Source organism: Hemiscyllium ocellatum, chromosome 9, assembly GCF_020745735.1.
Source record: "Hemiscyllium ocellatum isolate sHemOce1 chromosome 9, sHemOce1.pat.X.cur, whole genome shotgun sequence".
Taxonomy (NCBI): domain Eukaryota; kingdom Metazoa; phylum Chordata; class Chondrichthyes; order Orectolobiformes; family Hemiscylliidae; genus Hemiscyllium; species Hemiscyllium ocellatum.
This window is the reverse complement of record NC_083409.1, coordinates 22054013-22068475: the sequence shown is the minus strand read 5'-3', so window position 1 is coordinate 22068475 and position 14463 is coordinate 22054013.

Sequence of the window (14463 nt, the reverse complement as noted above, 5' to 3'; positions counted from 1 at the left end):
ATAGTAAACCCTATAGAATCCCCATATCTCACGCTCCCACAGGTAGTAACCACTACAGAATCCCCATATCTCTCACTCCCACAGGTAGTAAGCCCTATAGAATCCCCATATCTCTCACTCCCACAGATAGTAAACAGTATAGATTCCCAATATCTCTCACTCCCACAGGTAGTAAACCCTATAAAATCTCCATATCTCTCACTCCCACAGGTAGTAAACCCTATAAAATCTTCATATCTCTCATTCCCACAGGTAGTAAACCCTATAGAATCCCCGTATCTCACACTCCCACGGATAGTAAACACTATAGAATCACCATATCTCTCACTCCCAAAGGTAGGAAATCACATAGAATCCCAGTATCTCTAACTCCCACAGGTAGTAAACACTATCGATTTCCAGTATCTCTCACCCCCACAGGTAGAATATCCTTAGAGTCCCCATATCTCTCACTCCCACAGGTAGTAAACCCTATAGAATCCCCGTATCTCACACTCCCACTGGTAGTAAACACTATAGATTCCCAGTATCTCTCACTCCCACAGGTAGTAACTACTATTGAATCTCCATATCTCTCACTCCCACAGGTAGTAAGCCCTATAGAATCCCCATATCTCTCACTCCCACAGATAGTAAACAGTATAGATTCCCAATGTCTCTCATTCCCACAGGTAGTAAACCCTATAGAATCCCCGTACCTCACACTCCCATGGGTAGTAAACACTATAGAATCCCCATGTCTCTTAGTCTCACAGGTAGTAAACACTATAGATTCCCAGTATCTCTCACTCCCACAGGTAGTGAACCCTATTGAATCCCCATATCTCTCACTCCCACAGGTGCCATAGTGTTCAAGGTTTAGATAGAGAAGAATTTCTTAAGTGTGTACAAGACAACTTTCTGATTCGGTATGTGGATGTACCTACTAGAGAAGGTGCAAAACCTGACCTACTCTTGGGAAATAAGGCAGGGCAGGTGACTGAGGTGTCAGTGGGGGAGCACTTTGGGGCCAGCGACCATAATTCTATTCATTTTAAAATAGTGATGGAAAAGGATAGACCAGATCTAAAAGTTGTAGTTCTAAATTGGAGAAAGGCCAATTTTGACAGTATTAGGTAAGAACTTTCAAAAGCTGATTGGAGGCAGATGCTCGCAGGTAAAGGGATGGCTGGAAAATGGGAAGTCTTCAGAAATGAGATAACAAGAATCCAGAGAAAGTATATTCCTGTCAGGATGAAAGGGAAGGCTGGTACGTATACAGAATGCTGGATGACTAAAGAAGTTGAGGGTTTGGTTAAGAAAAAGAAGGAAGCATATGTCAGGTATAGACAGGATAGACCGAGTGACTCCTTAGAAGAGTATAAAGGCAGTAGGAGTATACTTAAGAGGGAAATCAGGAGGGCAAAACGGGGACATGAGATAGCTTTGGAAAAAAGAATTAAGGAGAATCCAAAGGGGTTTTACAAATATGTTAAGGACAAAAGGGTAACTAGGGAGAGAATAGGTCCCCTCAAAGATCAGCAAGGTGGCCTTTGTGTGGGGTCACAGAAAATGGGGGAGATACCAAATGAATATTTTGCATCAGTATTTACTGTGGAAAAGGATATGGTTGATATAGACTGTGAGGAAATAAATGGTGACAGCTTGCAAAATGTCCAGATTACAGAGGAGGAAGTGCTGGATATCTTGAAACGGTTAAAGGTGGATAAATCCCCAGGACCTGATTAGATGTACCCGAGAACTCTGTGGGAAGCTAGGGAAGTGATTGCTGGGCCTCTTGCTGAGATATTTGTATCATCGATAGTCACAGGTGAGGTGCTGAACGACTGGAGGTTGGCTAACGTGGTGCCACTGTTTAAGAAGGGCAGTAAAGACAAGCCAGGGAACTATAGACTGGTGAGCCTGACCTCGGTGGTGGGCAAGTCGTTGGAGGGAATCCTAAGGAGCAGGATGTACATGTATTTGGAAAGGCAAGGACTGATTTGGGATAGTCAACATGGCTTTGTGCGTGGGAAACCATGTCTCACAAACTTGATTGAGTTTTTTGAAGAAGTAACAAAGAGGATTGATGAGGGCAGAGCAGTAGGTGTGATCTATATGGACTTCAGTAAGGCATTCGACAAGGTTCCCCATGGGAGGCTGGTTAGCAAGGTTAGATCTCACGGAATACAGGGAGAACTAGCCATTTGGATACAGAACTGGCTCAAAGGTAGAAGACAGAGGGTGGTGGTGGAGGGTTGTTTTTCAGACTGGAGGCCTGTGACCAGTGGAGTGCCACAAGGATCGGTGCTGGGTCCTCTACTTTTTGACATTTACATAGATAATTTGGATGCGTGCATAAGAGGTACAGTTAGTACGTTTGCAGATGAGACCAAAATTGGAGGTGTAGTGGACAGCGAAGAGGGTTACCTCAGATTACAACAGGATCTGGACCGGATGGGCCAATGGGCTGAGAAGTGGCAGATGGAGTTTAATTCAGATAAATGCGAGGTGCTGCATTTTGGGAAAGCAAATCTTAGCAGAATTTATACACTTAACGGTAAGGTCCTAGGGAGTGTTGCTGAACAAAGAGACCTTGGAGTGCAGTTTCATAGCTCCTTGAAAGTAGAGTTACAGGTAGATAAGATAGGGAAGAAGGTGTTTGGTATGCTTTCCTTTATTGGTCAGAGTATTGAGTACAGGAGTTGGGAGGTCATGTTGCGGCTGTACAGGACATTGGTTAGGCCACTGTTGGAATATTGTGGTCTCCTTCCTATCGGAAAGATGTTGTGAAACTTGAAACGGTTCAGAAAAGATTTACAAGGATGTTGCCAGGGTTGGAGGATCTGAGCTACAGGGAGAGGCTGAATAGGCTGGGGCTGTTTTCCCTGGAGCGTTGGAGGCTGAGGGATGACCTTATAGAGGTTTACAAAATCATGAGGGGCATGGATAGGGTAAATAGACAAAGTCTTTTCCCTAAGATCGGGGAGTCCAGAACTAGAGGGCATAGGTTTAGGGTGAGAGGGGAAAGATATAAAAGAGACCTAAGGGGCAACTTTTTCACGCAGAGGGTGGTATGTGTATGGAATGAGCTGCCAGAGGATGTGGTGGAGGCTGGTACAATTGCAACATTTAAAAGGCATCTGGATGGGTATATGAATAGGAAGGGTTTGGAGGGATATGGGCTGGGTGCTGGCAGGTGGGACTAGATTGGGTTGGGATATCTGGTCGGCATGGACGGGTTGGACGGAAGGGTCTGTTTCCATGCTGTACATCTCTATGACTCTATGACTCTAGTAAACCCTATTGAATCCCCATATCTCACTCCCACAGGTAGCAAACACTATAGAATCCCAGTATCTCTCATTCCCACAGGTAGTACACCCTATAGAATCCCAGTATCTCTCATTCCCACAGGTAGTAGACCCTATTGAATCCCAGGAAAAAGTGAGGACTGCAGATGCTGGAGACCAGAGTTGAAAAATGTGGTGCCGGAAAAACACAGCAGGCCAGGCAGCATCCGAGGAGCAGGAGAATCGACGTTTCGGGCATAAGCCCCTCTTCAGGACTTTCCTGAAGGGCTTATGCCTGAAACGTCGATTCTCCTGCTCCTCGGATGCTGCCTGGCCTGCTGTGTTTTTCCAGCACCACATTTTTCAACCCCTATAGAATCCCAGTATCTCTCATTTCCACAGGTAGTACACCCTATAGAATCCCAGTATCTCTCTCTCCCACAGGTAGTAAACACTATAGAATCCCAGTATCTCTCTCTCCCACAGGTAGTAAAACCTGTAAACTCCCAGTATCCCTCATTTCCAAAGGTATAAACCCTATAGAATCTCAGTATCCTTCCCAGGATGCAAACGATATAGAATCCCAATTTGCCACAGAATCATAGGTAGTAAACATTATACAATTTCTGTATCCCCCACTCCCACAGATAGTTAACTCTATACAATCTCCGCATGGCTCACTCGCACAGATCGCCGTTAAGCTCTGTAACTCTCAGTCCAACCGATGATTAACTGTATGGAAAATTTGTATTACTCACTCCCACCAGTAGTTAACCCAATCTCGGCATCCCACTGATGGTTAACCTGATAGAATCTATGCATACCTCACTCTTGTGGGTGGTTTACCTTTTGAATCACTGCTCCCCTCACTCTCACAGGTAGGTAACATGATCAAATTTCTATCTCCCCCACTCCCACAGGTAGTTAACCCTGATGAATTGCTGTATCCTTCACTGCCAAAGGCACTTCAACATATATATTCTCAGTATCACTCACTCCAACAATTGGTTAGCCTTATAGAATCTCTGTATTTCTGACTCTCACAGGTGGTTAGCTCTGCAGAATTTCTATGTCCCTCACTTTTAGGGGTAGTTAATTCTGTAAAATTGCTGTATACCTCACTCCCACAGGTAGTTAACATTGTAGAACTACTGTATCCCTCATTCCCACACATAGTAAGCACCCTAGAACCACCATAACATACACTCACAGGAAGTTAACCCTGCATATTCTCTATGTCCTTCACTCCAACAGGAGGTCAATCCTATAGAATCCCAGTACCTCTCACTCCCAGAGAAAGTTGATGCTATACAATTTCTGTATCCCTCACTCCCATGTATAGTTAACCCTACAAAGTATCTGTATCTTTCACAGATGGTTGACAGAAAGAAATTGCTGAATACCACACTCTCAAACCTAGTCAATCCTATGGAATCTTGTATCTCACATTCCCCAGGTGGCTAATCTTATAAAATCCCTGTATCCCTCAATCCAACAGGTGGTTAACATATTAGTATTGCTGAGGTAAAAACAATGACCGCAGATGCTGGAAACCAGATTCTGGATCAGTGGTGCTGGAAGAGCACAGCAGTTCAGGCAGCATCCAACGAGCAGCGAAATTGATGTTTCTGGCACCTGATGAAGGGCTTTTGCCCGAAACGTTGATTTTGCTGCTCGTTGGATGCTGTCTGAACTGTTGTGCTCTTCCAGCAGCACTGATCCAGAACATTAGTATTGCTGTAATCCCTCACTCCCCAGGGGTAGTTGGCTGTGGTATCTATTAAAAAGTGAGGACTGTAGATGCTGGAGATCAGAGTCAAAAAGTGTGGTGCTAGAAAAGCACAGCCAGTCAGGCAGCATCAAGGATGCATCATTCAGGCTTAGGCTCAAAACATCGATTCTCCTGCTCCTCGGATGCTGCCTGACCTGCTGTGCTTTTTCAGCGCCACACTTTTTGTCTGTATGAAATCTACCTTTACCTCACTCCCTATGGAATCTCTATCCCTCACTCTCACAGGTGGCTAATGTTATTGAATCTCAGCAACCCTCATTTTCACAGGGGGTTAACCGTAATGAATCTGGGCTTCAATTCCAGTCATGGGTGACTGTGTGAAGTTTGCGTGATCTCTCAATATCTGAGGGGTTTCCATCAGATGCTCTGGCTTCCCCCTGCTGTCCAAGATGTGCAGGTTAGGCAGATTTATCATGCTGAATTGCCCCATCCTGTCTAAGGACATGCAGGCTACATGGATTAGCCATGATAAATGCAGTGTTCCAGGGATAAAGATGGGATTGGGTTTGGATGCGACACTCTGGAGGGTCAATGCAGATTCGTTGAGTCAAATGGCCTCTTTTCACACTGTAGGGTTTCTTTGATTCTCTAGTTAACCCTACAGAATCACTATATAACTAACTACAGCCACACAGGGTTATTAGATTAGATTACTTACAGTGTGGAAACAGGCCCTTCGGCCCAACAAGTCCACCCAGACCCATTCCCCTACATTTACCCCTTCACCTAACACTACAGGCAATTTAGCATGGCCAATTCACCTAACCTGCATATTTTTTGATTGTGGGAGGAAACTGAGGCGGGAATTGAACCCAGGTCTCTGACGCTGTGAGGCAACAGTGCTAACCACCATTCCGCCCATAGAATCTGTGTATCTAGAGTACCTGCAGGTACGCTATGGAATTTCTGTATATCTCACAGGCAGTTAACCCTATAACATCACTGATACCTCACTCTTGCAAGCAATTAATCCCGACAGAATCTCTGAATCCATCAGTCCCACAGCCAGTCAGCTCCATAGTCTCTATCCCTTACTATCACAGGCAGTTACAAAAATGATCATGTCCCTTAGCCCCACAGGTGGTTAACCCTGCAGAATTATTGTAAGCCCTTATTTGTCCAGGAGGTTATCCCAATACAATCTGTAATATTACTCATTCCCACAGGTGATTAACCCCATTCAGGCTATAATATCCATCACATCCATAGATGATTAACCTTACACCATCTATAATTTTCCTCAGCATTACTGAGGGTTGCACGGTGGCTCAGTGGTTAACACTGCTACCTCACAGCACCAGAGTCCCAGGTTCAATTCCAGCCTCAGTCAACTGTCTGTGTAGAGTTTGCATATTCTCCACGTGCCTGTGTGGGTTTCCTCCCACAGTCCAAAGATGTGCAGGTCAGGTGAATTGGCCAGGCTAAATTGCCCACAGTGTTAGGTGCATTAGTCAGAGGGAAATGGGTCTGGATGGGTTACTCTTCGGAGGGTCGGTGTGGACTGGTTAGGCCGAAGGGCCTGTTTCCACACCGTAGGGAATCTAATCGCATGCAATTCGACATACAATCTTGAATTGCTCTACAAAATCCTTACTCACTGTCAATTAACTCTGCAGAATTTTTAATATCTCTCACTCCCACAACAATCAAGAATTCACAACAGATACCATTCCTCACTCCAAAAGACAATTAACTCTATACATTCTGTACCATCCCTCACTCCCAAATGTGCTTTACCATATATAGTCTGCGCTCTCTTATTCCCACAAGATTAACTATATGTAGTTTGCTCTCCATCATTAACATCAATATTAAATCCCTCACCCTTTCCGTCTAAACCCACCAACACTGTCCCCTTCCCTTGCCAGCTTCCTTCTGATCACCCCATTCCTCAAATACCCCTTTCCCTCGTCCCTTCTTCAAGCCTCTTCTCCCATCAAGGAAGCATAAAGCAGTCATTGCTTGATTTATTCTGATTCAATTAGATGTTTATTTGCCAAAGTGATGAAAGGATGTGGGATAAAGGATGTGGAGTTTAGCGAGGTAGATCAGCCGTGATATTCTGGAATAAACACAGCAGGTACGATGGGCTGAATGGCCTCCTTTGTTCCTATCTGCACAACACACTGGGATGGAATGGCAAAGACTTAGCTCAAAGGGAGATTTCAAATGAAGGGGGGGGGGGGGAGGGTTTGTTGGATTGTGAGAGGTCAGAAGGTCAGAACCCAGGCACAAGTGCTAAAGAGGGACAATGGAATGGACTCTTTTATTACATGACAGTTTGAACGCTAAGGTAGGGATATCATGCCTCTGATATTGAAGGAAGAATGTTGATGCTATTGGAGGCAGTACAAAAGAGGTTTACCACGAATAGAGTTATAGAGTTGTACAGTACAGAAACAGATCCTTTTGTCCAATTCATCCATGACGACGAGAAATACAATATTAATCTAGTCCCATTTGGAAGCATTTGGCCCCTCTAAGCCCGCTATTCATGTACCAATCCTTTTCAATGTTGTTATTGTATCAGCCTCCACCACTTCCTCTGTTGGCTCATACACACCACCACCCTCTACATGAAAACATTGCCCTTTCTCACCTTAAACTTATGCCCTCTTGTTTTGGACTCCCCTACCCTGGGAAAAAGACCTTGGCTATTCACCCTATCCGTGCCCCTTATGATGTTATACATCTCTGTAAAGTCAATCCTCAACCTCTGCACTCCAGAGAAAACAGCTCCAGCTTATTCGCCTCTCCCTATAGCTCAAACCCTCCAATGCTGGCAGTATCTTTTCTGTACCCTTTCAAGTTTCACAATATGTTTCTGCGAATAGGGAGACCAGAATTGAAAGCAATCTTCCAACAGTGGCCTAACCAATGTCCTGCACAGCTACAAAATGGCATCCCAACAACGATACTCAATACATGGACCAGTAATGATGATAGGGTTGACTTCTGAATCGAGGTTAGGTATGCTGATTTCCCATTTTAGAACTGGTAGCAGTGCTGTCACTGGACTAATAATCCAATGGCCCAGACTAATGGCAGGTGGTGAAATTGGCTTTGCTCAATTTTTAAATTAGATTCCCTACAGCGTGGGAGCAGGTCCTTTGCCCAACCAGTCCACACTGACCCTCCGAAGAGTAACCCGCCCAGACCCATCTCCCTCTGACTAATGCACCTAACACAGTGGGCAATTTAGCATGGTCAGTTCACCTAACCTGCACATCTTGGGATTTATGGGAGGGAACAAGAGCATCCGGAAGAAACCCACACAGACAGTCACCGAGGCTGGAATCGAACCCGGGTCCCTGGTGCTGTGAGGCAGCAGTGCTCACCACTGAGCCACTGCGCAAGCTTTTAATAAACTTGGAATTAAAAGCTAATCTAGTGGCAACCAGTATATTGTCAATGGTAGTAAATTCTCATCTGCTTCCGAACCTGTCCACCTAACCGACATGTCACTCCAGACCCACAGCGACATGGCTGACTCTGATCTGCCCTCTGGGTATTTGGGGAAGAGTAATAAATGCTGGCCTAGCATCATGTGAGTTTAGAAGAGTGAGGGGCGACTTGATTGAAGTGTGTCAGATCCTGACGGGTCTGAAGGTGGATGTGGAAATGATATTTTTCCTTTGGCGAACCATTGAACCATGCAGTCCAGAAGTTGACCTTTGACCCATGGAGTCTGCACCACCATAAATATACTGCTGTGTACACGAGCCCCACTTTCCCACATTAGGCCCATAGCTTTGAAAGCTATGACATTTCAAGTGTTCATCCAAGTACTTCTTTAAGGTTGTAAGAATTCCCACCACAACTACCCTCCCAAGCAGAGCATTTCATACCCCCACCACCCTCTGGGTGAAAATGCTTTTCTTCAACCTCCTCTAAACTGCCAACTTTTCACTTTAAATGTATGTCCCTTGTTATTGATCCTTCAACTAAGAAGAACACCGACTTTCTATTCACCCTTTTCTTGCCCTTCATAATCTCTACTAGGACCCCCATCAAACCTGCTCTGCTGAAATGAAAACACCCTGAACTTAGCTAGCCTCTCTTCATTGCTGAAATGCTCCACCCCAGGCAACAACCTGGTGATTCTCCTCTGCACCCGCTCCAGTACATTCAAAGAGCATAGAACATAACAGCACAGTACAGGCCCTTTGGCCCTCAATGTTGCACCAACCTGTGGAACCAATCTGAAGGCCATCTAACCTACACTATTCCATTCTAATCCATATGCCTATCCAATGACCATTTAAATGCCCTTAACGTTGGCGATTCCACTGCTGTTGCAGGCAGTGCATTCCATGCCCTTACTACTCTGAGTAAAGAAATTACCTCTGACATCTGTCCTATATCTATCACCCCTCAATTTAAATTATGTCCCCTCGTGCTAGCTATCACCATCTGAAGAGAAAGGCTCTCAGTGTCCACCCTATCTAACCCTCTGATTATCTTAATCTCACCTCTCAACCTTCTTCTCTCGAATGAAAACAATCTCAGTCCCTCAGCCTTTCCTTGTAAGACCTTCCCCCCATACCAGATAACATCCTAGCAAATAGTCTCTCAACCCTTTACAAAGCTTCCATATCCTTCCTATAATGCAGTGACCAGAACTGTACGCAATACTCCAAGTGCAGCCACACCAGGGTTTTGTACAGCTGCAGCATAACCTCATGGCTCCGAAACCCCATCCCTCTACCAATAAAAGCTAACACGCCGTATGCCTCCTTAACAACCCTATCAACCTGGGTGGCAACTTTCAGGGATCTATGTACATAGACATCGAGTTCTCTCTGCTCATATACACGACCAATAATCTTATCATTAGCCCAATACTCTGTATTCCTGTTGCTCCTTCCAAAGTGAATCACCTCACACTTTTCCACATTAAACTTTATTTGCCATCTCTCAGCCCAGCTCTGCAGCTTATCTATCTCTCTCTGTAACCTGAAACATTTTTTGACACTATCCATAACTCCACCCACTTTAGTGTTATCTGCAAATTTACTAACCCATCCTTCTACGCCCTCACCCAGGCCGTTTATAAAAATGACAAACAGCAGTTGCCCCAACACCGACCCTTGCAGTACACTATTGGTTACTGAACTCCATCAACCAGCACCTTCTGTCTTCTTTCAGCTAGCCAATTTCTGTTCCAAACTGTTAAATCACCCTCAATCGTGCCTCTTTATTTTGTGCAATAGCTTACCAGGGGCAATCTTATGAAACACCTTACTGAAATCCATATACACCACATCAACCACTTTACTCTCATCCACCTGTTTGGTCACCATCTCAAAGAACTCAATGAGGTTTGTGAGGCATGACCTACCCTTCACAAAACTGTGTTGACTATCCCTAATCAACTTACTCCTTTCTAGATGATTATAAATCCTATCTCTTCTAACCTTTTCCAACACTTTACCCACAACTGAAGTAAGGCTCACTGGTCTATAATTACCAGGGTTATCTCTACTCCTCTTCTTGAACAAGGGGACAACATTTGCTATCCTCCAGTCTTCTGGCACAATTCCTGTAGACAATGACAATATAAAGATCAAAGCCAAAAGCTCAGCAATCTCCTTCCTGACTTCCCAGAGAATCCTAGGATAAATCCCATCTGACCCAGGGGACTGAGCTATTTTCATACTTTCCAGAATGGCTAACACCTCCTCATTGTGAATCTCAATCCCGTCTCGTCGAGTAACCTGAACCTCAGTATTGTCTTTTTCCAGTGTGAATACTTACGAAAAATATTCATTTGGCATTTCTCCTATCTCCTCGGACTCCACGCACAACTTCCCACCATTGTCTCCAATTGGCCCTAATCATACTCTAGTCATTCATTTATTCCTGATATACCTGCAAAAAGCTTTAGGGTTTTCCTTGATCCGATCTGCTAATGACTTCTCCTGTTCCCTCCTGGCTCTTCTTGCTCTCTCTTCAGGTCCTTCCTATAGTGTGGTGACCAAAACTGCACCCAGTACCCCCGCTGTGGCCTAACCAAAGTTCTGTACAGCTCCAATGTAATCTCCCTGCTCTTATAATCTAAGCCTCAATGAAAGTCAGGTGTCCCACATTCCTTCTTAACTACCCTATTAACCTGTCCTGCCACCTTCAGTGATCTATGGACAAGCACCCCAAGATCCCTCTGTTTCTCTGAGCATCCTAATCTCCTACCATTCATTGAGTAGTCCCTTGCCTTGTACCTTCTTCCAAAGTGTATCATCTCACATTTATAAGGATTAATTTCCATGAGCCACTGATCTGCCCATCTGACCAGTTGTTTATAATCATGCAGTAACCTTCCTCCTCATTGTCAATCACCCAGGTAATCTTTGTGTAATCTGCAAATTACTTCTCATCCTCCCCACCTTATCATCAACATCTTTTATGAATATCTTAAATAGTGAGGGACCCAGCACTGATTCCTGTGGTATCCCACTACCCATTGGTCTCCAGTCACACAAACAGCCTTCCATCATCACTCTCTGTCTCCATCACTCAGATAATTTTAAATCCAGCTTAGAAAATGACACTGAATCCCATGAACTTTTACCTTCTTTATCAGTTTCCCAAATAAGACATTGTCAAAGGCCTTGCTGAAATCCAAAGCTATGCTGACTATTCCTGATCAATTTCCTGAAGAAGAGCTTATGCCCGAAATGTCGAATCTCCTGCTCCTTGGATGCTGCCTGACCTGCTGCGCTTTTCCAGCAACACACTTTCAGCTCTGATCTCCAGTATCTGCAGACCTCACTTTCTCCTATCCCTGATCAAACCTTGCCTTTCTAAATGTGCCAGTCAAGAACTTGGAGGTCACTGTTTTAAAGCGAGGGGGCTCCCTTTTAAGCCAGAGAGAAAGGGACTTCTTTTTTCCTCAAAGAGTTACATTCATAGGGTCACAGAACATGAAAACAGACCCTTCGGTCCAACGAGTCCATACTGACCTGCTATAGGAAGGATATTATTAAGCTGGAGAGGTCTCAGAAAAGATTTACTTGAACTTTTGTGGGAATGGATGGTTTGAGTTATAAGAAGAGGCTGAATAGGCTGGGACTTGTTTCACTGGAACATAGGAGGATGAGGGGTGAACTTTATAGAGTTTATAAATCGAGAGGAGTATAGACATGGTGATTGGCAGGTGTCGTTTCTCTGGGGAGGGGAGGCAAGACTAGAGGGGCACAATTTTAAGCTGAGAGGAGAAAGATTTGAAAGAGACATGAGGGGGCAACCTTTTTACACAGAGAGTGGCTCTCGTGTGGAATGAACCTCCCGAGGAAGTGGTGGATGTGGGTACAGTGACAATGTTCAAAAGATATTTGGATAAGTACATGAATAAGAAATATTTGGGGGATTATAGGCAGGTGGGAGTGGTTTAGTCTGGGAACATTGTCAGCATGGACTGGTTGGACCAAAGTGTCTGTTTTTCCATGCTGTATGAGTCTGACTCTATGATCAGACATCTCAATCTGACCTTATCCCATTTATCAGCATTTGGCCCAGATCCCTCTAAACTTTTCCTATTCATGTAGACACCCAGATGTCTTTTAAATGTTGTCCTTTTAAGTATTCTCCTCCACCACTTCCTCTGGCAGCTTGTTCCATGCACCCTCTGTGTGATAAAGTAGCCTCTTAGGTCTGTTTCAAATCTCTTCCCTCCCACCTTAAACCCATGCCCTCTAGATTAGATTAGATTAGATTACTTACAGTGTGGAAACAGGCCCTTCGGTCCAACAAGTCCACACCGACCCGTCGAAGCGCAACCCACCCAGACCCCTACATTTACCCCTTACCTAACACTACGGACAATTTAGCATGGCCAATTCGCATAACCTGCACATCTTTGGACTGTGGGAGGAAACTGGAGCACCCGGAGAAAACCCACGCAGACACGGGGAGAATGTGCAAACTCCACACAGTCAGTCGCCTCTAGCTTTATACTCCCCACCTTGGGGGAAAAGACCTGGGCTGTTCACCCTGTCCTTGCCCCTCATGATTTTGTAAACCTCTATAAGGTCACGTGAGGTCATGTGAGTTTGGAACTCTTTGCCTCAGCAGGAGAAGGAGGAGACTGAGCCCTGAATAAATTTAAGGCTGAGATGGATAGGTTTTGGTTAGGCAGGAGAATCGAGGATTATACAAGTGGGGGTAGGTGTGATTGTGGGATTGGAAGGACTAAGGATTGAACAGGGTGGCACAATGGCTCAGTGGTTAGCACTGCTGCCTCACAGTGCCAGGGGCACAGGTTTGATTCTCACCTCGGGTGACTGTCTGTGTGGAGTTTTCACATTTTCGGCGTGCCTACGTGGGTTTCCTCCGGGTGCAGGTTAGGTGAATTGGCCATGCTAAATTGCCCGTAGTGTTAGGTGTATTAGTCAGGGGGAAATGGATCTGGGTGGCTTACTCTTCGGAGGGTCGGTGTGGACTGGTTGGGCCGAAGGGCCTGTTTCCACACTGGAGGTAATCTAACCTAACAAATGGCTGATTTGTTAGGTTAGATTGAATAGAGGAGACAGCTCAAAGCACCGAATGGTCCTGCTCCTGTGTTCATTGAAGTAGAGAAAATGTTTGAGCCACATTGTGCGGGTGGTGAGGCCACAAGTTAAGATCATCATGAATAAATCCAGTGAGGTAAATCTTTCTCCAGACAGTTCTTTTAAAAAAAAATCTGGAATGTTTGAAAGGTGGCACCGATGCTTTTGAAAAATGTGGGAGAGCGGAAGAGGATGATAGGGGGCTGTGGTGAGTTAAAGAGAGGTCGGGAAGGGACTGAAAAGCATGGCATGAACCCAATTGGTGTAGATGATTTGGGTCCAGTTTTGTATGAATTCAGTACACACAGGGTATGAGATTTAAAAGGAGAATGTTTGCCATCCATTGAGAGTTCGCAAGGCAAGACTTGTTATGTCTCAATGATGAACTGATTATGAGTCAGCACATCTCAATATATGCAGCTAGATTGTGACACAGCGATTGGCATCTCAAAGACCAGGCATTTCAATTAAAGAAAGAACTGTGAACACACACAGTGCTGAAAGGCTCAAAGTGCTTGTTAAACCCACACAAGGCTGTGGGACCGAAACTGCGGAAAATTGCTGTCCATTTTCTCTCATTACATTTTTATTTTGTTGCTCAGTCACTCACTGTCTTCACACAAGATTTCTGCTGGTAATGCCATCTCCTGCCAGTGCCTACCCCTCCAAACGCCGCTCCCCCCCACCCCCGAGTCAGTGTCCCTTCTTGATAGTCACTGGCACCTTTCCCACAGTCAATTCCCCTCCCCACTGTCAGTACCCCTTCCCTACAGTCACTGCTCCTCTGTCTTTCCAGAAACTTCTCCTTTCTGCTTGTCTGCTTTCATCGCTGCTAGTGAGCCAGCCTCCTACT